At 40.2% G+C, this 24,405-nt stretch overlaps 1 long non-coding RNA gene across 1 annotated transcript in view; it reads right to left on the bottom strand.

Moving 5' to 3' along the window:
- Positions 1-22,509, bottom strand: part of LOC120388325 — a 43,635-nt gene extending 21,126 nt beyond the window's left edge. Inside the window, exons 1-2 of the long non-coding RNA XR_005590548.1 lie at positions 22,450-22,509; positions 907-1,042 (exon numbers count right to left, since the gene is read on the bottom strand). This is a non-coding gene — a long non-coding RNA (uncharacterized LOC120388325). The remainder of the gene's footprint in view (positions 1-906; positions 1,043-22,449) is intronic.
- Between the last annotated feature and the right edge of the window lie 1,896 nt (positions 22,510-24,405).

The following is a 24,405-nucleotide window of genomic DNA, read 5'->3' as shown; positions in this document are numbered from 1 at the left end:
AGTTTGGTATTAAGATCATAGGGTAGGTATTATAAAGCTAAAAATAAGTTTGTTCCACTGAGAAAGTATTTCCATTTTAGAGTCTTTGACACATTGAAAATAATGATAAAATAACAGGAAAAATTATAAAGCGTATCATTAAAAAAAAAAGAACAAACATACCATTTGTTCCCTAGCTAAATGCAATTTTTTTTGGCCATGTTCTTCTTTGGATACTGTTACTTCTCAGATATAAATTCTTCTTGGGCCTCAGTCAGATGAAGTAATGTTCTAATAAATCAATCTAGTGAGATGCCTAGTCTGATTATCTTGATTCATCTTCTGTGCAAGCTGCTGCTATATGTGTGTAATAATATATCAGAGTGGGTAGCATTGTAAAAACCTGATTCTCATATAATTAGACATTTGTTATGGAGAACTATATAATTATATAACAGCTCAAGTAGACAGGGACCAAGCCTTCCATTGTATGCTACTGAAGCATGGGTAATTTGTTACCCATTGTATTCATCTGCCTCATTCCATTGTTTTACTGGTTATATATAAAACCATCAGTAATCAAAGCCTAGGGAGTTCAAGCAACTATGGCCTTGTCTATACTGAAAAAAGCTTTGCCAGTATACCTATACTGGTACACCAGTAAACCCTCCTAGTGTAGACACAGCTGATACTGGCAAAAAGAGTGATTTTGCAACTAAAGCTTATATATCAGTTCCTCTAAGCAAAATAACCTTTGCTAGCAAAAGCACTTTCCTCCCCCCAGTATCACTATGTCTACACTATGGTTTTTGCCAGTATAAACATGTTGTAAAAAATTACACCCGTAAGAAAACATAAGAACATAAGAACTGACTCTTAACTGACATTGCTATCCCAGCATTTTTTAAAATGTAGATATTGGCCTACCTCTCCCACTATGGTTCTTCAAGGCCGCTGTAGCTGGCTTAGGTATCCTTGGTTTCCATCCAGGCCCTTCTTAATTCAGGACCCCAAATATGGAACACCTGCCTTGAGGATTTCCACTGGCACGGGTACAGGAAAACTGAAATGATTAAGGAAAATAAGTGAGACACATACTCAGAATTTAAAGAGACAGAACTGCTTGTCAGGAAGGTCCTAAGAAACCATGCAGGAAACAAAGTACCTCATCAGCCAGTTTGAGATAGACCTGTTGGAAGTCTCTGGATAAAGAAGAAAGAGATAAAAACAAGGTGCATGTCATGATAGGGGTAGGGATACACCATCTACTTTAGACTACCCAACCAGGAAAAAGAGATGGATGTGGCTTTTTTTAAAAAATAACAAACAAAATCATCCAAAGCACAGCACTTGGTGGTGATGGGGAACTTCAACTACTCAGACACCTGTTGAGTAAATAATACATCAGGGCACAGATTATCCAACAAGTTTTTGAATGCACTGGAGACAACTGTCTGTTAGAGAATGTGGAGAATGTGACTAAGGGGAGAGACTGTTTTAAAAGTGGAAGACAGCTGGGTGCATGAAATAGAGTTCATGATTCTAAGGAATGGAAGCAGGGAAAAGAGCAGAATAAAGATAAGAGACTTCAAGAAGGCAGAATTTAGCAAACTCAGAAAATTGGTAGGTAAGATCCTCTGGGAAGCAAGTCTCAGGGAAAAAAAGAATTCAGGTGAGTTGGCAGTTATTTAAAGAGACATTATTAAGGGCACACAAGTAAAGTATCCCAATTCATAGGAAATATATGAAGTACAGTAAGAGACTACTCTGGCTTAACCAGGAGATATTCAAAAGAGTCATATAAAAGGTGAAAACAAGGTGAAATTACTAAGGTTGAATATAAAAATAAAACAAGCGTATAGGGACAAAATTAGAAAGGCAAAGGAACAAAATGCGATTAAACTAGTTAGAGACATAAAGGATGACATGAAAACATTTTACAAATACATTAGAAGCAAGAGGAAGACCCAGGACAGGGCAGGCCGATTACTCAGAGAGGAAGGAAAGACAATAACAGAAAATGCAGCAATGCCTGAAATGTTAAATGCTTTTTTAATTTCAGTTTTCACCAGAGAGGTTATTAGTGATTGGATGACTAACATATTGGCCATACTCAGATAGTAGTTATCACAGTCAAGCTGGTAGGGCATATCAAGTGGAGTCCTGCAGAAATCTCTCCTGGGTTTGGTTTTATTCAATATCTTCATGAATGATTTTTATAATGGCATAGAAAGTAAACTTATAAAGTTTGCAAGGAGGGGTTGCAAGTCTTTGGGGGACAGGATTAGTATTCAAAATGATCTTGACAAAGTGGAGATATGGTCTGAAATGAATAGGATAAAATTCAATAAGGACAAATACAAAGTAGTATACTTAGGAAGCAATAATCAATTGTACAAATTTAAAATGAAAAATGTAACACTTGCAAAAAAAGTGAACACCCTTTTGCAATGTTTTAGCAGGAGTGTTGTAAGCAAGACATAAGAAGTAATTCTTCTACTCTACTCAACACTGATAAGGCCTCAGCTGTGTCCAGTTCTGGGCACCACACTGTGGAAAGGGTGGATAAAAGGGAGAAAGTCCAGAGGAGAGCAACAAAAATGATTAAAGGTCTTGAAAACATGACCTTCAAGGAAAGATTGAAAAAACTGGATTTGTTTAGTTTGGAGAACAAATGACTAAGGGAGCAAGGGCGAGTGGGGGCATGATAAAAACCTTTACGTACATAAAAGGTTGTTATAAAGAGGGATTGTTCTCCTCATCCACTGAGGACAGGACAAGAAATAAAGTTCTTAAATTTCAGCAAGGAAAATTTAGGTTAGACTTTTGGAAAAACTTCCTAAATGTAAGGGTTATTAAGCATTGGAACAACTTGCTTAGAGGGATTGTGAAATCTCCATCATTAGAGGTTTTTAAGAACAGGTTAGACAAACACCTGTAAGGATGATCTAGATAATAACTTAGTCTGATTTCAGTGTAGAGACCTGGACTAGATTACCTACCAAGGTCCCTTCCAGTCCTACATTTCTATTATTCTATGGCTGTTTGTTAAGCTCTTCTTTGTGGATTGTGAGGTGAAGGTGCCAAAGGCTCTTCCTGTCTTAGGTAAAATTTCCAGGTAGATTTATTACAGCAGCAGTGAGAAACTTGAGCATGGCAGTCACGTAGCTGCCAGAGCTTTAGAGCTTGTATGAACTGGAGAAATTTAGCATACTATCATTGCATTCTTTGCGCTTCATAGCATGAAATACGCTGTTTCCACACACAAAAATTTTTCCAATGTCATACACCACTGTTAAAATTACTTTGTGCAAAGCTAACTACTGCATGCTGGTCTGCACTGGTGCAGCGCCAGTATGGACAGGATTGGGTAGTATAATAACCACATTGATGCAAATAGTCCTCCCCACTATTTTTCAATAGTACACAGGCCACTGCTTAGATGGCTGATCTGATTTACTTCTTCACATAACTGTACATAGGGCAAGTTTGCCAACAGCCAGTTAGTTACTAATAATCAGGGATCCTAGAAATCCATTTGCTATGGAAAAAATGCAGAATAATGCAGAATTTGCATTTTTACAGAGAATCTTTAGTTTTTACATTTTATGAAAAAAATAAAAACACATATTAACTAAACTTTACTGAAAGTATCAGTCTCGTGTATTCATTGTGCACAACCTCCCCCTCTTGTGGTTGATATTTGAATGCGCTTTTCATTTACATAGGGAAACATATGTTAATAAACTGCTTACACCATATAGAGGTAACTCAATGGTGTTAGGGGGTTGTGGTTTAATGCATCTCAAATTTCACTTCAGCCTCCAGACCTAAGTAATTAAAGTTATGAAAAGATGCCGAAAACTTAAATCACTCCTACGGACCGTTTCACTGAGTTTGGCAAGGACAAATTTCACAGTAATGTGCTGTTCTGTATTGTATGTCGCAAAGCTGTAGATTACGTTTGAAGGCAGACAATTCTAGAACAAATGCAAAGCGCTAAACATAAACCGAATGAAAAGAAACGAAAACAAGAGGCTGAAACAGCAGGGCCATCGACAACAATAAAGAAACAGAGCACTGTGAATGGATCACTCCTGTGTTTTACAACTGTAAATATAGCGATAAAACATTTTGTTCAACGTATACCTATTGTGCCTAGGGCAATTAAAGTTCAGTGTTTCATTTTAATCATGGAAAAATGTGGATTTTATGTTTCTTTTAATCAGAGAACTTAGGGTTTGTTTATCATGGAAAACTAGGATTCCTGCTAATAATACTGTATACACTGAAGACATCACTTACTCATATTTTTTTTGCCAGCATCAACTTCTTCAGCAGCAATTTACTCTGTCCTAGTCATTGCTAGCATATCTCAGGGGAGATCTTCCTACTAATGTGCTGCTGGCAGGCTAGAAGCAGCTGAGTGGTTACTGGTGACTAACTAGGGTAATGAGAAAATGCAGGCCCAGCTGAATCTGGTCATAGAGGATTTTATCTATAATAATGTATCAGCTGTGAAAATAGGAGAATTATTTTGCAATTACGAATTGGTTGCTATGGCCAAAGCATTCACATTGCTATGTATCTGTTGGCCTACATGCCAGTCCAGGACACCTAACTGGCATGTAGCTCTTTACTACCAGCAATCACATTTCATTCTATTTAATGCATATTTAACAATCACTTGCATATTTTGGTGATAGAAAGATGTAAAAATATCATTGGCCATGGGAGTTGGGGCAGGTTGATGAGTGAATAGAAAGGCTGGACTCAATGCTCTCCTATATTTTTGTATCATTACTCATAAAAGGTCAGAAATAAATTGGAGATTTTTTTATGAAATGTCCAGGTATGGCAAATGAACAGAAGGGGTAATAATAATAATAATAATAATAATAATACACCTGGAAAAATCTGTGCAATAACCTTGTCTCAGAAATTATCAGGACCACTATCAAAACTGATAGAAAACCAGAGAAGAATAGCAGCTAGTTTTAGCTATTTACTTACACTGTTTTCCTCTGTAGAAACTACTGTGGGCTCCCAATAGTGAATATGTTACGGTAACAAAAAATGCAAAAGACGATAGGGTAAAATGTATATTTTAGCATTTCCTTTAAATTTTAAAAAAACCAAAGTCAGAGTGACAAAATAAAAAAAATAAAAGATTGAGCCTGGGGGCACATAGGCATTCAAATGCTAAGCATCCCAACTATCTTGTAGAAAAGTCACTGGAATTCACAAAGCCTGAGTTAGGTACTTACACTTCATTCATTCATTCATTCATGCCCATCTCCATAGTCTTCTATCCTGGGCCATTCGCTCTAGCTGGTTCCAGGTATAGGCTATCAACCTGAAGGCCTTGGGGTTCCACTGCAGTGCCTGTCTGGTGATGTTGGTTGGCTGCTTGCGTAGTGTATGTCCTATCCAGCCCCACCTTCTCCTTCTAATTTCTTCCTCTGCTGGGAGTTGATGGGTCCTCTCCAAGAGGTGGATGTTACTGATGGTGTCTGGCCAGCGGATCTGGAGAATCCTTCTGAGGCAGCTATTAATGAAGGTCTGGATCTTCCTGGTGGTTGTTTTGGTTGTCCTCCAGGTTTCAGCTCCATACAGTAAGACTGATTTCACGTTGGAGTTGAACAGTCGAATCTTTATTGCCAAAGACAGCTCTCTGGAGCTCCAGATGTTCTTGAGCTGTAAGAAGGCTGCTCTTGCCTTACCAATCCTTACTTTGATGTCTGCGTCTGTGCCACCCTGCTGGTCGATGATGCTACCTAGGTAGGTGAAGGACTGCACTTCTTCCAGGGGGCTTCCATTCAGTGTGACTGGGTCGTTGCTGATGGAATTGATCCTAAGGATCTTGGTCTTGTCCTTGTGGATGTTGAGGCCAACCTGTGATGCCACTACGTTGGTCTTCTCTTGCATCTGCTGTTAAAGTCCAGGTCATCAAGCTTACACTTACTGTACAATAAAAGGGGAGAGACAAAAGCCAGCACAGTAGGCAGGGAGACGCCTAAGCTAGCTAATAGCAGATGCTGACAAGAGGGTTCTGTCCCTTCTTGGGGGCTTGGGAATCTAAATCCAATCTGGAGGAAGGTTCATATCTCTGCTTGGGTTCTACACCCATTAAACCCTCTCCCAGAGTCAGGCACCTAAGGCAGGGTTTGCAAGAAACACCAGAGAAGCAGGTGACTCCACCTACCTTATAGTTCTTAACTCCGGGGTAGAGTACTCACACAGGATGTGAGAGGTCCAGGTTCAATTTCCTCTCCCTTAGGTAGGGAGACAGGGGTCGCACACCTCTCAGCCAATTGTCCTAATGCAGCTGTGGGATAGCCTATGGAGCTCTCTCAGTTGCTCCTGTTGAAGCTATTCCACTTTGGATAAGTAGTTAAAAAGCCACTGGAGCAGGAGGACTGGACCTTGAGTCTCCCACCTCTAACCACCAGGCTAGAGAGTCATTCTCATGCTCTCACTCAGCTCCCTCCCACCCCCAACTACTTTTTAAAAAATATTTCTTCACAGTGGAACAGGAGAGATTGAGGGACCCCACATCAGAATATTGTCAGGGATCAGGGCCCGCTGCAGAGTCGGTCTTCTGGCAATCCAACAAGTACAGCTGGCCCGCAGCAGGCTATCTGACTGACTACATCACCTCACTGGTCAGGAAGGGCAGCTGCTTCTTGTCCTGCTCCTATCTTGTTCCTGCTTCATTTCCCAGTCTTGCTCCTGGTTAATTCTTTCTACCTCAGCTTGTTCTTCATTCCAATTTCCTCAGCCTGACCCTGGTTCTTGACTCTGGCTCTGACCCTTGGCACGGCTACTGGTTTCTGATCCTGGCTCTGATCCTCACATTGGCTTCCTAACTTTGGTTCTGACCCTTGGCATGGCTGCAGGTTCTTGGTTCCAGCCCTGACCATTGGATTGGATTCACTTCCTGCCTCCTGCTCCAACTCCTAGGCCTAACCGCTCACAGCCCAGTCTCTACGGGTATGTCTACACAGCAAAGAAAAACCCATGGCTGGCCTGTGCCAGCTGACTCAGACTTCCGGGCTCAGGCCCAAGCTGTGGACCCTCCCATGCCACAGGGTTTCAAAGCTCAGGCTCCAACCTGAGCCCAGAAGTCTCACAATGAAACAGCCCCACAGACATGGGCGGCCAGTGAACTGCCCCTTCAGGGAAGCTATTCCCCAGCCCTGCCCCTTCAACTACCCCCCCCCCGTCTTCAGTCACCCTTGCCCACTGGGCCGGAACAGGAGCCGGGCCCCTAGCAGCGGCCTGGGACTGCCAGGTCAGCCTCTGGGATTGGACAAGCAGCCCGGGGACCACAGGAGCAGTGGCCAGGGCCGGAGCAGCAGCCAGGGGATACTGGGTGAGCCCTTGGGGCCATAGAATCAGCAGCCAGGGCCAGGTCAGTGGCTGCCGCTGCAGAAGCAATGGCCAGGACCATTGTGAGCCTCCAGGGCCAGAGCAGCAGCTGCTGGTGCCAGAGCAGGAGCAGCGTCTGGGGATGGGTCAAAGCTTCAGGAGGAGCAATGGGACTGGAGTATCGGGGCTGGAGCAGTCAGCACCCAGCAGGGCTCTAACTGTTAGCATCCCTCAGGGTGTTTTTTAGTAAAAGTCAAGGAAAGGTCACAGACTTCCATGGATTTTTATTTATTGCCCATGACTTGTCGGGGACTTACTAAAAATGCCTGGGACAAAATCTCAACTTTAACTATTGTATTCTAGTTAATACAGAGTATAACTTCAGTGATTCACACTAGAACCAAATCTTGGTCCTACCAAAGTTAATGTCTTGCAACTGGCTTCATTAGCACCAGGATTTCCCCCCTAATGACTAAACAACTCAGTGCAAAGTAGTCAGTTTTGTGACTGAGTGAGTAAGTAAAGAATCACTTCATTAGGACAATACATCACAAAATATGCAGTTAGTTTATTCTGGTAATTGTAGTTTAGTTTTCATTATTTATAAAACATCAAGAATGAACACTATGATAGTAATAATATGGTAATATAGCTCGTAAATGGACCTTACTAATATCCTCACTGTAATGTTCTCTGCTATTTTATCTCTCATTATATGTAGGTAAATCTTTCCTTAGACGGGAGGAGAGAACATTGTTTTGTATGCTAATTATAGCATATGTATTAGCGAAGCTCTCATATGTGGTTATTTAACATAACTTTAATCTACAATAACAAAGTAGCACTGTCAGTTGCAAAGTTTTATTTCCAGATGGTTGAACCCTTCATTGCTTTCTAGTGCGTGTTAGCAGAAATAGATAGGAATTCATATGCAGATAGCTACTGCAAATTTGACTGGAACATATAGGTGTGATTCACATATTTAACTATTTCCACTCTTATTGTTGATCTAGACGATCATGAACAGTGCTCACATTGATATATTTTACTGTATTGGGAAGATAAAATCTTACTAGACTAAGTAAACAAAACAAGATTATAGAACTCTACGTTTGCTCTTAGGATGTCCAGTGCAACACACAGTACACAGATTATTCTCCAAATATATTGAAGTGTCCAAAGCTGTGTGAATGTGAAAGAAAAGACAAATGTTAAATCCATTCCAACAGTAAACTTCCATTTCATCTTTCAAGACTTGATTAACCCCTATCTGAGAGTGAACATAATTATTCTTCATGGGGAGACAATGACGTGAATGTAATTACAATTTGCCAGGTGCACTGAATTAAAGTAAATCAAAAGGCCTGAAATGTGCTTTTCTCTGACAATTAAACAAGAAAACAATTAACAAGATTTTGGTGCATTACTCTGTATATAATATATCAATTGCATGGCACTTGTTTGGTGCTGGCTCTGTGTGTGTGTAGGAGAGGTGCAGAGGAAGTAGGAAGGATAAGAAATTTCACTGCAACAGTACAAACTGATGAATGCAACTCTGCACCAGCATCAGACAAAGAATTCCCTCATTGAGGAGCTCATCCAAAGCCCATTGAAGTCAGTGAGTGACTTTCCATTCATTTCAAAACACTTTGGATCAGAGCCATAGTTGGTTTGGGCAGAGAATGTTATGTAAATAATAGAGCTGGTCTGAGTATATTTTCATGAAAAAATTGGCTTTTTGTTGAAAAATCAAAAATTTAAAACCTTTAGCTGACAACCCAAATTTCAAGCCAGATATGCCACTTTAGTGCCTCATGGAAGTTGTAGTTTGGGTGCTTCATGCCACCATTCTCCTCTATGGGCTAGGCTTCCTGGCATGGAATATATCTTCCATGCTGCAGCATAGCATGGTCCTTCCCCTTGCTGAGCTGCTGCAGTGCAACATGGGAGTATCTGGCCCTGGTGCCTCATGGGAGATGTAGTTCAACTGGAGAAGCTGGACTGAAGAGAAGAGTTAGGGCATGGGATACCCAAACCAAAGTACAACTCCCATAATACTCAAAGGCACGGTGTCCAGATCAAAATATTCAGTATTCAGCCAAAAAATTATGGTTCGAGGATGAAAACTGAAAATGTTTTGGTTTTCGTTTGTTCAGTAATGACAAGTCAATATTTTCCATTGAAAGATATTTTCCATGAAAAATTTATTGTGTTAAAAAAGGTTTCCATCAAAAGACAGATTCAACAGATAATTATCAACCAACTCTCATAAGTAAACAGAAATAATAGTTATTACTCTGATTTATAATTATTTTAGTTAAAATAGTTACTTGTGTTTTCAGTATATAACAGTCCTTTGATACACTTATATTCAAGACTTTGGCTTTGTATTCAGGAACTGGGTAGACACACTATTGGCTTCCCTGGAGATTATCTATGAGATAAAAGAAAAAAGCAAATCAAGCCACAGCGTAGAGGAGGAGGGGAAAAGGAACACTAGCTACCCTGTTCTCTTCAGGAGCCTACTACCCATCAAGGCCTAGGAGGAGCAACTCCTGTGAAGTAATGAGCATCTTCATCCACACACTTCACAGGATCAAACACTAACTGCACTTGCCTTTATACAGCAGCTAAAACCTAGGCTTAGCTTTGACATGTTTTCTCTCATACAAGGGTTAGTTTAGCGTTAATTTAAAGCCTCACATGGCTCTATTTCCCTCTTTCCTTGCTATGTTCTTGAATTTTATGTTATACTTTTTCTGAATACAAAAAAATTGAAGTGGAATAAATCCAGGTGTCATCCTATGGAATACAAATTACAAGACACATCCACAGTGAAAAAAGAACATAAGACTGTCCATACTGGATCAGACCAATGGTCCATCTAGCTCAGTATCCTGTCTTCTGACAGTGGCCAGTGCCAGATGTTCCAGAGGAAATTAACAGAATAGGCAATTTCAAATGATCCATCCCAAGTTGTCCAGTGCCAGTTGCTAGCAGTTGGATGTTTAGGCACTTCTGGAGCATGGAGTTGTGTCCATGATTATCTTGGTTAATAGCCATTAACCAAGATAACCATTGTCGTCTATGAACTTACCTAATTCTTTTTTGAACCCAGTTATATTTTTGGCCTTCAAATCCCATGACAATAAGTTCCACAGGTTGACTGTGCAATGTGTGAAGAAGTGCTTCCTCTATTTGTTTTAAACTGCTGACTATTAATTTCATTGGGTGACCCCTTAGTTCTTGTATTACATATTGTCTACAATCTTCCCCACCTCACTGTTTATCCCCCTTTTCCAGATCTTTTTTCAAAATATTGAACAGCACTGGTCCCTATACAGATCCTTTGGGGACCCCACTACTTAACTCTCTCCCCTGTAAAAATTGATTATTTCATCCTACCCTTTATTTCCTGTCTTAATCAGTTACCGATCCATAAGAGGGTCTTCCCTCTTATCTCATGAGTGCTTACTTTGACAGGATCCTTCACCAAAAGTTCTTAAGCAAAGGCTTTCTGAAAGTCCAAGTACACTATAACAACTGGATCACCCTTATCTATATGCCTGTTGACACACAGAGAATTCTAATAGATTGGTGAGGTATGATTTCCCTTTACAAAAGCCAAGTTGACTATTCCCCAACATACTGTGTTTATCTCTGTCCGATAATTTTGTTCTTTACTCCAGTTTCAACCAATTTGCCTGGTACTGAAGTTAGCCTTACTGGCCTGTAATTTCCAGGATCACCTCTGGAATCTTTTTTTTTAAATCACTGTTACATTAGCTATCCACCAATCATCTGGTAAAAAGATTGATTTAAGTCAGGGGTTCCCAAGCTTGGTTCGCGGCTTGTTCATGGTAAGCCACTGATGGGCCATGAGATGCTTTGTTTATCTGAGCATCCACAGGTACGGCTGCTTGCAGCTCCCAGTGGCCACGGTTCACTGTTCCTGGCCAATGGGAACTTTGGGAAGTGGTGTGGGACAGGCCACTGCTTCTAGCAGCTCCCATTGGCTGGGAATGGTGAAGCACTGACACTGGGAGCTGCGAGCAGCCATAGCTGCGGACGGTCAGGTAAACAAAGAGTCTCGCAGCCCACCAGGGGCTTACCCTGAACAAGCCACGAACCAAGTTTGGGAACCTCTGATTTAAGTGATAGATTACGTACCACAGTTAGCAGTTCTGCACTTTCATATTTATGTTCCTTCAGAACTCTTGGGTGAATACCGTCCTCGTGACTTATTACTATTTGATTTATCAATTTGTTCCAACACATCTCTAACAACAACTTAAAAGAATGGTTTGGATGTGGGGATCTCCCCTACATCTTCTGCAGTGACAATCAGTACAAAGGCCACAATGGCCTTGTCTTTCTTGAGTGCTCCTTTAGTACCATGATTGTCCGGTGGCCCCACTGATTGTTTGCCAGGTCACTTCTGATGTACTTTTAAAAAAATGCTGTTAGTTTGTTTCTTTAGCCAGTTGATCTTCAAATTCTCTCTTAATCTGCCTCATTGTATTTTTACACTTGACTTGCCAGAGTTTATGCTCCTTTCTATTTTCTTCACTATAATTTGACTTCCAATTGTTAAAGGATTCCTGTTTACTTCTGCTACTTTTATTCTGTTTAGCCATGGTGGCATTTTTTTGGTCCTCTTACTGTTTTTTTTTTAAATTAATGTATTTATTTTTATTTTATTTGGAGTATACATTTAGTTTGAGCCTGTATTATGGTGTTTTTAATTATTCTCCCTGTAGTTTGTAGGCATTTCATCCTTGTGACTCTTCCTTTTAGTTTCTGTTTAGCGTCCTTTTTTTTTGTGCAGTTCCCTTTTTGAAGTTAAAGTCTATGATGGTGGTTTTTTTTGGCATTTTTCTCTAATAGGATGTTAAATTTAATTACATTATTGACATTATTACCAAGTGGTTCAGCTATATTCACCTCTTAGTTTAGATTCTGAGCTTCTCTTCGGACTAAATCAAGAATTACCTCTCGCCTTGTTGGCTCCAGGAGAAGCTGCTCCAAGAAGCAGTCATTTACGGTGTCTAGAAATTCTCTGTATCCCTTCCTTAGGAGACATACACCCAGTCAATATGAAAATAGTTTAAATCCTCCATTATTATTGTGTTTTCTGACTTTGTAACCTTTCTAATCTCCCCGAGCATTTCAAAATCACTGTTGCCATCCTGATCAGGTGGTTGGTAACATATTCGTACTTCTGTACTCCTATTGTTCAATCATGGAATTTCTATCTAAAGATTCTATGGTACAGTTTGATTTATTTAGGATTTTTATTTTATTTGACTCATTTTATATGCTTTCTTTCACATATAGTGCCACTCTCCTACCAGCTCGACCCCACTCTGTCATCCTATATATTTTATACTGTGCTACTACCATATCCCACTGATTATCCTCATTCCATCAAATTTTATGATGCCTATTATATCAATATCCTCATTTAATGCCAGGCACTCGAGCGTATCCATTTTAGTATTTAAACTTTTAGCATTTGTATATAAACATTTGTACATTTTGTCAACATTCATTTGTTTGTGTTTGTGTTTAAGTGGGACTCTTTTATGTTTGACTGTTCCTCAGTAGCTCTTACTTGTGCTTTACCAATTTCTTTCTTATTCTCTTTACTAGGATATAAAGTTCCCATTTTAATAAAGTCATCCCTAAGGGATGTCTCCATCCAGACTGTGCTTTTCCAAAACGGTTGGCTTTCCCCCAGGCCTTAATTTAAAAAATCCTCATGTTGAAAATAATGAACCATACTACTGACTACCTATATATTGATTGAATACAGCAGGCTATGTCTAATCCAATTGCTAGTTTTTTAAAGTTTATTAAGTTTTGTTAATTGATTGGCAGCTGCCAATTGTAGGAAATAAAGGACATTAGGAAGAGCATATTGCTGGTGCTGTTGAACATAAAATACTAGATATATTCTGACGAAATGCACTGATTTCAGTTGCAAGGCACAAAGATTTGAAACAGGGCACCCACAGTGCAAGTCCTAATGTAAAGTAATTAAATCTTATATGTATCAAAATTTTTCACATTGTGTCACCTAGTCACCTACACTTAAGGTTGCCCACCACTTCTCATTAGACACTTTTTTCAGTTGCTTATAACTGCCAAACTTTAACCATTCAGCCTTGATTTTTTCCATGCTTGATATGTCTCAGAAATGTTTCGGAAAGTTTCAGCTCAAACAGTTCAAATGTTTCTGAGAACAAGATCAAAGAAAAATATGTTTCCTTATTAAAAAAATCCTTGCAAACATTTTGTTGAGACTGTCTAGCACATTCATGTTTTCTTTACATTTAGTAGGGGAGTCACTTTAGTTTCAGGGATGTGCTCTTTTCCATCCCAGGAAAATTGCCCCAAATTTGGACAAGTTATAAATCTATGAAAAAAACTGTAGTTCTCACATGCTCAGTAGAGACTTGTCAGAATTTAACAGCTAAAATCTCTGAAGAGTCTATTTATAGTGAGCATGATCCATCCCTGGCCTACAGGAAGTGTAGGGCTTTCCCTGAAATGCCTTGTAGCAGAAGGCCATCACTGCACAGGAACAGGAACTGGAAGGTCTGATAATATATTTAGAGATTCTATCATAATGCATATGCACAAGGAGGGAATTAAAGTTGCATATGCAATCTTAATTATGGTATTTCCAATTTTTTGAGGGTTTGATTTTGCCACCTTAACATTACTTTAACACAGCTTATGTTATATAATAATAAACATAATGATGTTTTCGCATGTAGTAGTGATACCCATGTACTAAAATGTGGAGCTATATGACAACTTTAATTTATGTGCAGTTGATATAATCATTAGATATGGTTAAAGTTTGTATTACAAATTAATTAATCTAATGTTCATCAATACATAAATGGTTCCCCCTTTGAGCGACTACCCGGCATTTAAGAACAGAAATAACTAGCAATCTGTCCGTCTCTCTTTTTTTCTCTTCCCAGACTATAGACCAGGGATTGGCAACCTTTGGCACTTGGCCCTTAAGGGAAATCTGCTGGCGGGCCGGGATGGTTTGTTTGCCTGCAGTGTCCGCAGGTTTGGCTGATCGCGGCTCCCACTGGCCGCGGTTTGCCGTTCCAGGCCAATGGGGCTGCAGGAAGCAGCACGGGCTGAGAGAGGTGCTGGCCGCCGCTTCCCCCAACCCCCATTGGCCTGGAACGGCAAACTGTGACCAGTGGGAGCTGCGACCAGCCAAACCTGCGGACGCTGCAGGTAAACAAACCATCCCGGCCCTCTAGCGGATTTCCTTGATGGGCCACATGCCAAAGGTTGCCAATCCCTGCTATAGACAAAATAGCTTAATTAGTTTAGTTTCCTTTTTTTCTTTGTGTGTGTGAAGAAAATATTGAAGGGAGTCTAAGATGAATAAAAAAGTTTTGCATTCAGTTTTTAAAAAAGTTAGTTCAGTGATCACTCCTGCAGGAGGGAGTTCTGTAGCCTAGATACCAATGCTGTGTAAGTTTTATCCCTGTGCATAACTAGAACTAGACTCACCCTATTGGTCCACAGTTCCACTGAACATAGTTGTAAGAGGCTCTGGTCACTGAGAGAATGTCTATTTCCTAGGTAGCTAGTGTAGCTCCTTCAGAGGTCTTTGAATATCACAACCAATGCCTTAAAGAAGTTTCACAAAATGCCCTAAAACTTTGATGAAGTTTGAAAATGTTTGCCTTTTTTGTTTGTTAGTTTTAGATTTTCATGGCCTGTGCTTTTATCTTACTGTATTTCCAGCGTGATTTCTAGACCAGAGATGGTTTTAAATAATCTTTGGCAGCTAAAATCTCTGAAGATTCCATCTTAGATACTTCTTTGACCTGAACTTTAAACACATTGACATTTCCCTATCATGCTAAGTTCTAAATTTCTTGCATGCTTTTTTTGTCGACCTTCCTATGATTAACCCATCTCTGATCTTTTCACTCGCTTTCCAATTTTTCCCGAAGATGGGATCTTTTCCGCTTTCCTTTCATCATATATATTTTTTTAATCTTCAGCTCTCTCTCAAAAGGATAACAATAGAATCACAGAATGGAGGATACTTGGAATTCCTTTAGAAACAGGGATATTTACAAGAAAAAAACTGATTAATGTTGTTTAATTTCTTTCCAATTTTCCACTCTTCTTTCTCTCCTCACCCTTTTTTTAAAAGTACAAATACAGGATAGAACATCTGCTCAAAATGGCAAATTAATGGAACACATGATTCTTGTCAGTGCAGCGCCTGCACTTGGGATTTTCAACATATGTCTGGCCAATGAGATATTAGTTGGAAAAGCTTATTATGTGTGATCTAATTTTCCATGTGTCCTGCCCAAAGCATTGCAGGGGTTTGACATTCAAATGTATGGTTACTGATTAAACAGTCTTCTTTTGAACTTTCATGGGAAGATTTTATGAGAACGAGAAGCTGTTGTGTCACATTATCATGTGATATTGGTTAAACTTGCTCTGTGTTTAACAAGTACACAAGTATTTAGCATTTGTAATAGGGAGAAAAAGCAAATGAGCGTCAAGAGTATCAACGTTGTTGTGCTCAAAGTGAAAGTTTATGACACCTATTCAGTGTTTCATTATAAACTAATTCTGAATGCCCATTCACCGGAAAAAATCCTGCCAAATAAACTCATATTGCTGCTGAGCGCGATATTGTGTAATATTTTCTTTTGTATTACTATTTCACAAAAATATTAATACAACCCCCTCCCCCAAGAAACAAACACAAAATTTAAAAAAACCTACAAGAAACAAAGTCATCACAAAAATGTTTTTAGATTTTTAAATATGGCCCCCTTATTTACTCAGAATACAAACATAGATCTGAAAGAAGAAAGGGAAGCGTTTCAAATTCCACGATACTAACCAGTTTACTCGGATAGGGTTATGTTAGGGTGGTTTTTTTGTTTTGTTTTTGCTATTGTTTGTTTGTTTTTAATTGAAAAGTTGTTTAAATAACTTGCTTCCGAGTACAGTTGTTTCTGTGAACATGTCATGTTTCTTTAGATATTTTTGCACATCAGCAATTTGCATGAATCTTTACTAAATGTTTTGCAGTTTTTGCATGTTCAAATTGTGTATTTTGTGACATTTGACTGACATACAAATTTTCTCAAGTGGAATTTTCTTGTGAAATCCACTTTCAATTCAAAATTCTGAGTGGAAAAATATCATCTTTAGCAATTTTGGCCTGTAAAAAGAAGGCAGGGACACAGAGCAATATATAGGTACCTATATGTACACCATTCAGAATTGACATTTATCTTTATCATGCTCAAAATCTCTCACCTTGTTGTCTGGTCAAAGTGAAGGTCCTCACATCGTCATCAACAGCTGCTTGATAACTTTTTGACTAGGTACTTTGCTGCATCACTGTTGCTGGGTCCCACTCCTGCCACTCTGCGCTTCTCTTCTTTTCCTTACCTCCAGAAACTTTTCCTTACCTCCAGGAGCTGTAGAAGACTGAAGAGTGAAGCCAAATGAGAGTGTATGAACTTTAAAACTGAATTTGGGGCAGGAATTGAGGCTGATGGCAATATTAGTTATTATGATGAGAAAGCAGATACATTAAGTGTATTGGAAGCACTTAAGAGTATTATAACCAGTAAATTGTAAACACTAAGTAATGAAATAAAAATTATACAAGCCAGTATTAACACAGTCAAACTACATGTGAAAATATACTGTAAAACAGCCTCACTGTCACAAAATTATCAATTTAGACATGGGGAACCTGAAAAGGCTCAAATTGTAGATTCTTATCCAAACCTTGGAGGACTCCACTAGGACATGTGGATCTCTGTACCCATGCAATCTCCATTTACCTGAAAGGCCTGTATCAAACCTTCCCTCAGCAACTAATATACCCACTAGTTGTCTTCCTCTTAATGGAAAGGCTGGACAGCCTACATACCCTCATCTAGAAAAAACTTTTGAATTCTACATGGTCTTTGGTGTGTTCATTTATTACTAACGCTATGTCTACACTACAATTAAACACTCGTGGGTGGCCCATGCCAGCTGACTCAGGCTTCCGGGGCTTGGGCTAAGAGGCTGTTTAATTGCAATGAAGATGTTCAGGCTCGGGCTGGCATATGGGCTCTAGGAACCTGCAAGGTGGGAGGGTTCCAGAGGCTGGGCTGCAGCCCAAGCCCAAATGTGTATACCTCAGTTAAACAGCTCTTTAGCCCAAGCTCCACAAGTCCAAGTTAGCTGGCACAGGCCAGTGGCAGGTGTTTAATTGCAGTCTAGATATACCCTAATTGGACATCCCTCTCACTGTCCCTCCCACTGAGACCTCTTTCCACTCAGCTTTCCAAGAACTCAGCTTGACTCCAGCCTTCGTCACGCATGTATCTTTGTCTGGCATACAGCAGTGCTCCACTGAGCTGATCAGACTCAAACGCAGGGGGGATGGATGCATGTTACATCACATCTCCAAAGCTACACAGAAACCTCCCTTTATATACATTACACATCTCACTGCATTTACTATATATTGTATCACACATTTTGGATAGGCTTGGTTATTTTACAGGAACCAATCCCCAGGTAGCATGTGCTGTCCAGGCACTGTCCATGGTTCAACTTCCTCTTTACTCATCTCTATATTCTTAACTTTTTTTATCCCTTGTCATCTAGTTCACAGTAATTAGTTCCCTGCGTGTTCTCTCTTATCTTATCTCAGACATTCAGTCTTCTTAGCCTACTGATGTATTTACTTAGCCTATTTAGCACAAACATTCTTTTTTCAACCTGATGATTTATTTACTTCCCTAATTCTGTCTTCCAAAAAATGAGGCCTCCCTCCATGTGTTAATTACCCATATTGGGACAGGCCTCAGCTACACCCACTACTGCCACTAACATTTGTTTTTCCAGGTGGTCCATTTGGACCATGCAAAATGCAGAGCTCATTCAGTGAAAATGAGTTAAAATGCCTTTATCTGCTCACAAGGGCTAGGCCTAGCCTATCAGAGAATCAGAATCAATATTATGTAACTGTTATGAATAATTTTGTAAACATTAATGAAATGTTTTGATTAAAAATATTCAGCAAATTTTTTTTGCATTTCCATTTATGTTCTTATAATTTGTCCAGTATATTTATTATAATGAGGCATTTCCCATCTCGTTATAATGTTCCATAATTTTACAAATGTAATCAGAACCCCATCCTCTAGGCAGATATTTTAGCATAAAATCTCCCCCTTTGTGCTCTGATAAGCTTTGGGTGTACTGCACAGCAGAAGAGTGAAAGATTAGTTAATCTATTCACTAGTTGTCTTATTTAACTAAAAATGCTTCATTAGAACTATAAACCCAAGAAGGAGGTGGCATTGCTTGATAAACAAACTTCAGCTAAACTGCACTTTGGAGGAAATGTTTATATTTTGTTCCAGTATAACAGTGCTCAACTTGTGAAATTTAAAATAGGAAAGAGAGAGTAGACATTTTAGAAAAGTCAGGATATAGTCTCTTGTAGTGCATTTTTTAGACACATTTTGCTGCACCATGGAGCAAAAGTGGTGATTCAGAAGGATTTTTAGGAGCACCCCAAAATAAGTCATCTCTAGCAAAGATGAGTTAGCAGTAGCCAAGAAAGGGATGAGCTTCAGCAAAGGCAGAGATATCCCAGTCTTCTCTTTGATTTGGCAAGAAGACTATAACAAGCAGCCCCCGGAGAGCCAATTCTAGCACATCTATACCCTAGGCTAGATTTCTCAGGGCTTGTCTTCACGGTGCTTTAATCATCACCACAGGGATGTAAATTTTAGTCCACACCAGCATCTCTTGCACTAACTTGTGCATGTGGACCTTGCTGGTGCACACTAAAAGCTCTGTAGAGCATATGAATGTAGTCACATTTCAGATACTATGTTATCATACAGTAGCAGCAGAGCAGCAGCAGCAGGGCCAGGTGGGGCCAGGTGATGCACTGTGCAACACACATCAATTTTTGGACTAACAACTCACCACTAATCAGTCATAGTCAGAAAAGTTTTTCTGTTTTTTTTTTTTTTTTTTTTATTTTTATTTTTTTTTTTTCCATTATTATTTTCAGTCATTTCAGTTAGATAGAGGAGACATCAGAGTCCTCATGTAGTAATACATAACATTTAAGACAAGAGAAGAAGAAGAGAGACTGTGCAGTGTGCATTAATTGTTGTTTATTGTGTGAATATTTGTTTTTTTATAAAATATTTAAAATTTTAAAAATCAAAAAAAATCTAGCAAAAAAATCAACAAAAAAAATCTCTGCACAAAATTTTCTGACAACCCCTTTTACACACACCACACACACAACAACATCATTGTCAACAGGAGATAATGGGAAAATATATGATAAATAGTGATGGAGACCATCATTTGTTTTCACATTCATCATTCACATCAATGTCTCATCATAGGGTCATCATCTCATCATAGTGAGGAGGTGAGAGACTCCCCAGGCCCCCCGCCCTTGCCTTGCACCACACCTGCATCAGACAGAATTTCTCTCTTAATATGGAGACTCTCTCTGGTTGCTGCGGGGCAGGCGCGGGCTGGCGGCAGCAAGCAGGCGGGGCGGCCGGGGCGGCGGGCGGCGGCGCGGGGCTCCCTTTGGCCTGCCGCCATGCCGCGGTGCGTCCACCAGTCCCGAGCAGAGCGACGGCGACCTGCCATGACTGGCGCTGGTCCCGTCGCCCGCTCGGGTCCCCTCCCTGGCAGGCGCCGCGGCCGGAGCACCAACCAAGCGGGGAAGAGAGGACCCGCCCCGCCGGGAGGGGGGGGCGAGCAGCGCTGCGCTGCTGGGGGGCAGCCGATTTCTAGAGCCGCCCCTGGTTGCTGGTATAGCTGTACTGGAATAGCTATATCTGAAAACATTCCTGGCATAGACGCTGCTTCCACTGCCTAAAAAAAGTGCTTTTGCCAGTACAGCTTATACCAGTTAGACAAGGAAATTCAGCTATACCAGCAAAAGGATTTTTGTGCTGATATAACTGCATCTCACTATGATTTTTGCTAGCATGGATTGTCGCCAAAAAAATCACACACCCCTAACTGACAGCTATACAGCAAAAAATTCTAGATCTGGCCTTCTATAAGGTAAAATAAGGACAAAGAAAGAGTGAAATTTTGAATCCTCTCATAAGAAAAGATGTTCCAAAAGTGGGAGTGTCCATTTCAGTGAGTTGGATTTGCAGGGTCAAAGAGGTTTACTTATTCCAAAAGCTGCAGTAGAGTATATATTTCTCTAACTGAGATGGTTAATTAGAAGCATGCTTCTAAAACTATGGGGGTTTTACCTTTCTTCCTCTATTTTACTCAGTACTGTTCACATTTAAAAAAATAGAACTAAAGGAGGAATTTGTGATGAATACATTGATTTTGTTCCTATTAAATAAAAGGTATTATCTTAGGATGTGCTCTGTTGGTCAAAACTATTATATTTGACTTTTTTTTTCTTTCCCCCCTAAATTTTGCTTTGCAAAAGAAAATCCTCCTAAGGACATGTCTAATTCCCTGCTACTCATCTCGAATCTTTACATATGTTTCAACTCCCTTAGTGAACCCATTTAAGCAGCTTTTTAACTAGTGTCAGCTCCTGCAAACTTCAGTGAGGTGAAAGCAAAAACTGTCTGGCAGGTTCATTCGCACAGTAATGAGTTCTGTCTCCCAACCTGCAAGAGACTGAGTGAGAAAGAGATTACCTCTCAGCACTTCCTATTAACGGTGATTGACATACCCATAGGATACATGCTTATATTTCCAACCTTGACCGTCCTCCACTCCCAGAACCAAGTGACATTATAGAAGTACTGAGAATTAGTGTAATGAAATATTTCTATAAAGATTGCTAATGTCGCTTCCTGTGTCTCAACATTGTTGTTCTCTACTCATTATTTTTTAATTTGTATGCTTGAAATCAGTACCTAATGGGTAAGCATGAATTATCATTTCAAAAGTGAAATCACTTCCCTACTCCAAAATAGATAGTTTTACTGCCCTGTTCAAATGGATAAAGCTAGGCTTTTTAAATAATCCAAGCCGTCCATCCATCAAAATATTAGACAGTCATTAATTTACATCAGTGAGACAGGGAAAAAACTTAACCATTGCACTATTTTATACAACATAGTCTATGTTGAAATTGAATTAATGGTCTTGGTGAAATAACTGTACTACAGAAACTACAACCCCCACAGCTGGCATCCATGTTGGCAATTTCAGCTGAAAGGCCAAATACTGACTGGGTACAGAGAGCAGTGGTCCCAGATACTTGGACAGGGTACTGGGGAGAAGGTTGCACTGCTGCAGTCCATATACTGTATGTTCTGTAGATTGAGGACCTCGGTTTTTAGCAATGTCAACCCATTAACACTCAGGAGCAGTAAGATGTGCTGTATAAAAAGTTATGGTTATAGTCATGTGGGTAGGAATAAAAGGGTAAATGAAGCTAGGATCCTTACAGTGGGAGAGTTGGTGGATTGATCTGTATGTTCTTTTCAGCAATAGGGACAAGGGAAGAGATGGGTAGTAAAATGTGAGGCAGCTGCTTCAATTTATGGGCAGGTCACTTCAAGGCAGAAGGGTGAAAGCAAGAGATATCTGGAAGGCTGCTCTTTGCTTTGGAATGGGAGGTCTCAAAAGGACAGCATTCATCAGTCCAAAGGTAGAAAAACCTGGGTCAGGAAAATACTTCATTCTGTGGGGGAGTATCCACCTGTGAGCCAGAGGGCAGTGAGCTAGCAGCTGGACCTAGTGTGGCAAATGGCTGGCACTATTATGATGGGTCTCACGCTTTCTCTTCTTTAGGGGGGGGGGTTCAGGGCACCATTTCTTGCCCCTGAATCAGAATATTAATCGCCCCACTAGTGTCTTTGAGGAGGGGAGTGGAGAGGGAGGAACCTGGGCCCGCCCTCTACTCCAGGTCCCAGCCCAGGGGCCCTGAGAATAGTGGTGAACCACTTGAACTGGTGGTTCCTTCCCCTGGGCTACTTCCCTCTCCTGCCCTTCAGCTTGTGGGGGCTTCCTGCCCTCCCTCTGCACAAGCCTGGTGCCCCTTACCTAGGGTCTTGGACTTCTTAGCCCACAGCAGCACTCCTCCAAACTTTCCTCTGCTTCCCTTCAAACTGTTCTCTGCACCAACAACCCACACTGTCTGACCTGAAGCAGGGGGGTTTATATCATGTGACTCACTGCTGGTACTCTAATTGGCTTCAGGTGCTCTAATTGGCTTCAGGTGTTCTAACTGGCTTCAGGTGCTCTAGTTAATCTATAGCAAACCTTCCACCCCTTGCAGGGAATAAGGCTCCCTGCTAACACTCTCCTGCTGCCCTCTGGCCATGCTGTATCACACTAGTTTTAAATAAAGTTATGTGCCTAATTGGGATGGAATGATAGAAGGCTTTAGTTCACCTGTGGGTTTTTCCTGAAATTATAAAAGCCTCACTTGGGGGTGCTCTGAGACACAGAATTGGTGCTGGGCTAGGAGGTTGTGAAGGGAGGAAATCTCTAAAAGTGTTTTGCCTGGAAATGTTTTATTTAGCAGCTCCTTTGTCTAGAAAGCTATTCCCTCAGTAGCATTTTACCTTTCACTGGTTTTGTCTAGAGAAGCATTCCCTGGAGGCTTTTTATCCCCTCGTGGGAGCGAATGTATTTATTATATGTTTTTCTTAAGGTCTTTAAAGTTTACACTATTTTTCACTTGGGCACACTTTATATCATTGCCCAAAGTAAATACTACAGCACAGAAGGCCTATAGACCTGAGCTAGGCTAACTTTCCTCACCGTCTCTCCAAATTTTTCTTTTTGAATAAAAGAGTTCGTCTTTTGCATTATGTGAAGTTAATATATTTTATTCCATCTCTTGAGAGGCTGGAATCAGAGAGGGTAAATAGGCTTTACAATGCAATGTGTCTGACACTGAAGTACTTCTTATCAAAAGCAATATAAATTGACCTGCACACGAGGAATCTGTTTGGAGACTATTTGGGGCACCACATAAAACTAAGTGTTATAAATTTACAGCATTTCGCTTAAGCTCCCCAGAATTAGGTTCATAACTTTCATTTGTATTTCAAGTATCAGAGGGGTAGCCGTGTTAGTCTGGATCTGTAAAAGCAGCAAAGAGTCCTGTGGCACCTTATAGACTAACAGGCGTATTGGAGCATGAGCTTTCGTGGGTGAATACCCACTTCATCGGATGCATCGGATGCAAGCTCATGCTCCAAAACGTCTGTTAGTCTATAAGGCGCCACAAGACTTTGCTGCATTTGTATTTCATTCATTCCACAGCACAGTTGTACAGTTGGTCAAATTTTAGGTGTTTTTGCTTAAGTTGTTTGAGTGGCATTGCAATGTGCTATTAAAAAGGGAACCCTTCTTTGTACAAGACCTGGATTGTATCTCCTGGCCTGAAACAGAAGAGTATAGACTAGGCACATTGGAGAAATGACACATTCAGGTGTGGGGGGAAGCATGTGGCTTTCATCACTTTCTGGCTGACTTAGGATAAATATTGGGTTCTGCAGGAAACTACATGTAGCTCTCTTTGTCAGGAGGAAAGTTAACATGGGATTGAGTGAGGAGTCAAACAGTAAAGTTCCTCTGAACCTTCCCTCCCTGATAGAATTAAAACAAAAGAATACAAAATTTTGGTGGGAAATATCAATTAGCACAATGAGATGGGGAGGTGCACTTTCCATAAGTAAACACGAAGCACATTAAAGGAATTATAATATTACCAGCAACAGTTAGCCAATACATAGCATCTCTCGCTTTCAAAGTGCCTTACATCCAATAGCTAATCAGACCTCATAACAACTTTGTGAGATAAATAAGAATTATATCTTCCTCTTACAGATGAGAAACTTAGAGATGTTAAATGACTTGCCGATTGCACAGAGGGAAGAAGTGCTAGCCGGAATTGGACCTCCTTGGTTCCAAGTTCTGGGCTCAGACCACAAGTACTTCTCTCTTCTAAATAAAAGGATTGATTCTTTTTTAAGTATCAGGAACTGT

This window comes from Mauremys reevesii, linkage group 1, assembly GCF_016161935.1.
Source record: "Mauremys reevesii isolate NIE-2019 linkage group 1, ASM1616193v1, whole genome shotgun sequence".
Taxonomy (NCBI): Eukaryota; Metazoa; Chordata; order Testudines; family Geoemydidae; genus Mauremys; species Mauremys reevesii.
Note: the sequence above shows the minus strand (reverse complement) of the source record. Positions and strands in the feature narration are given on the sequence as shown.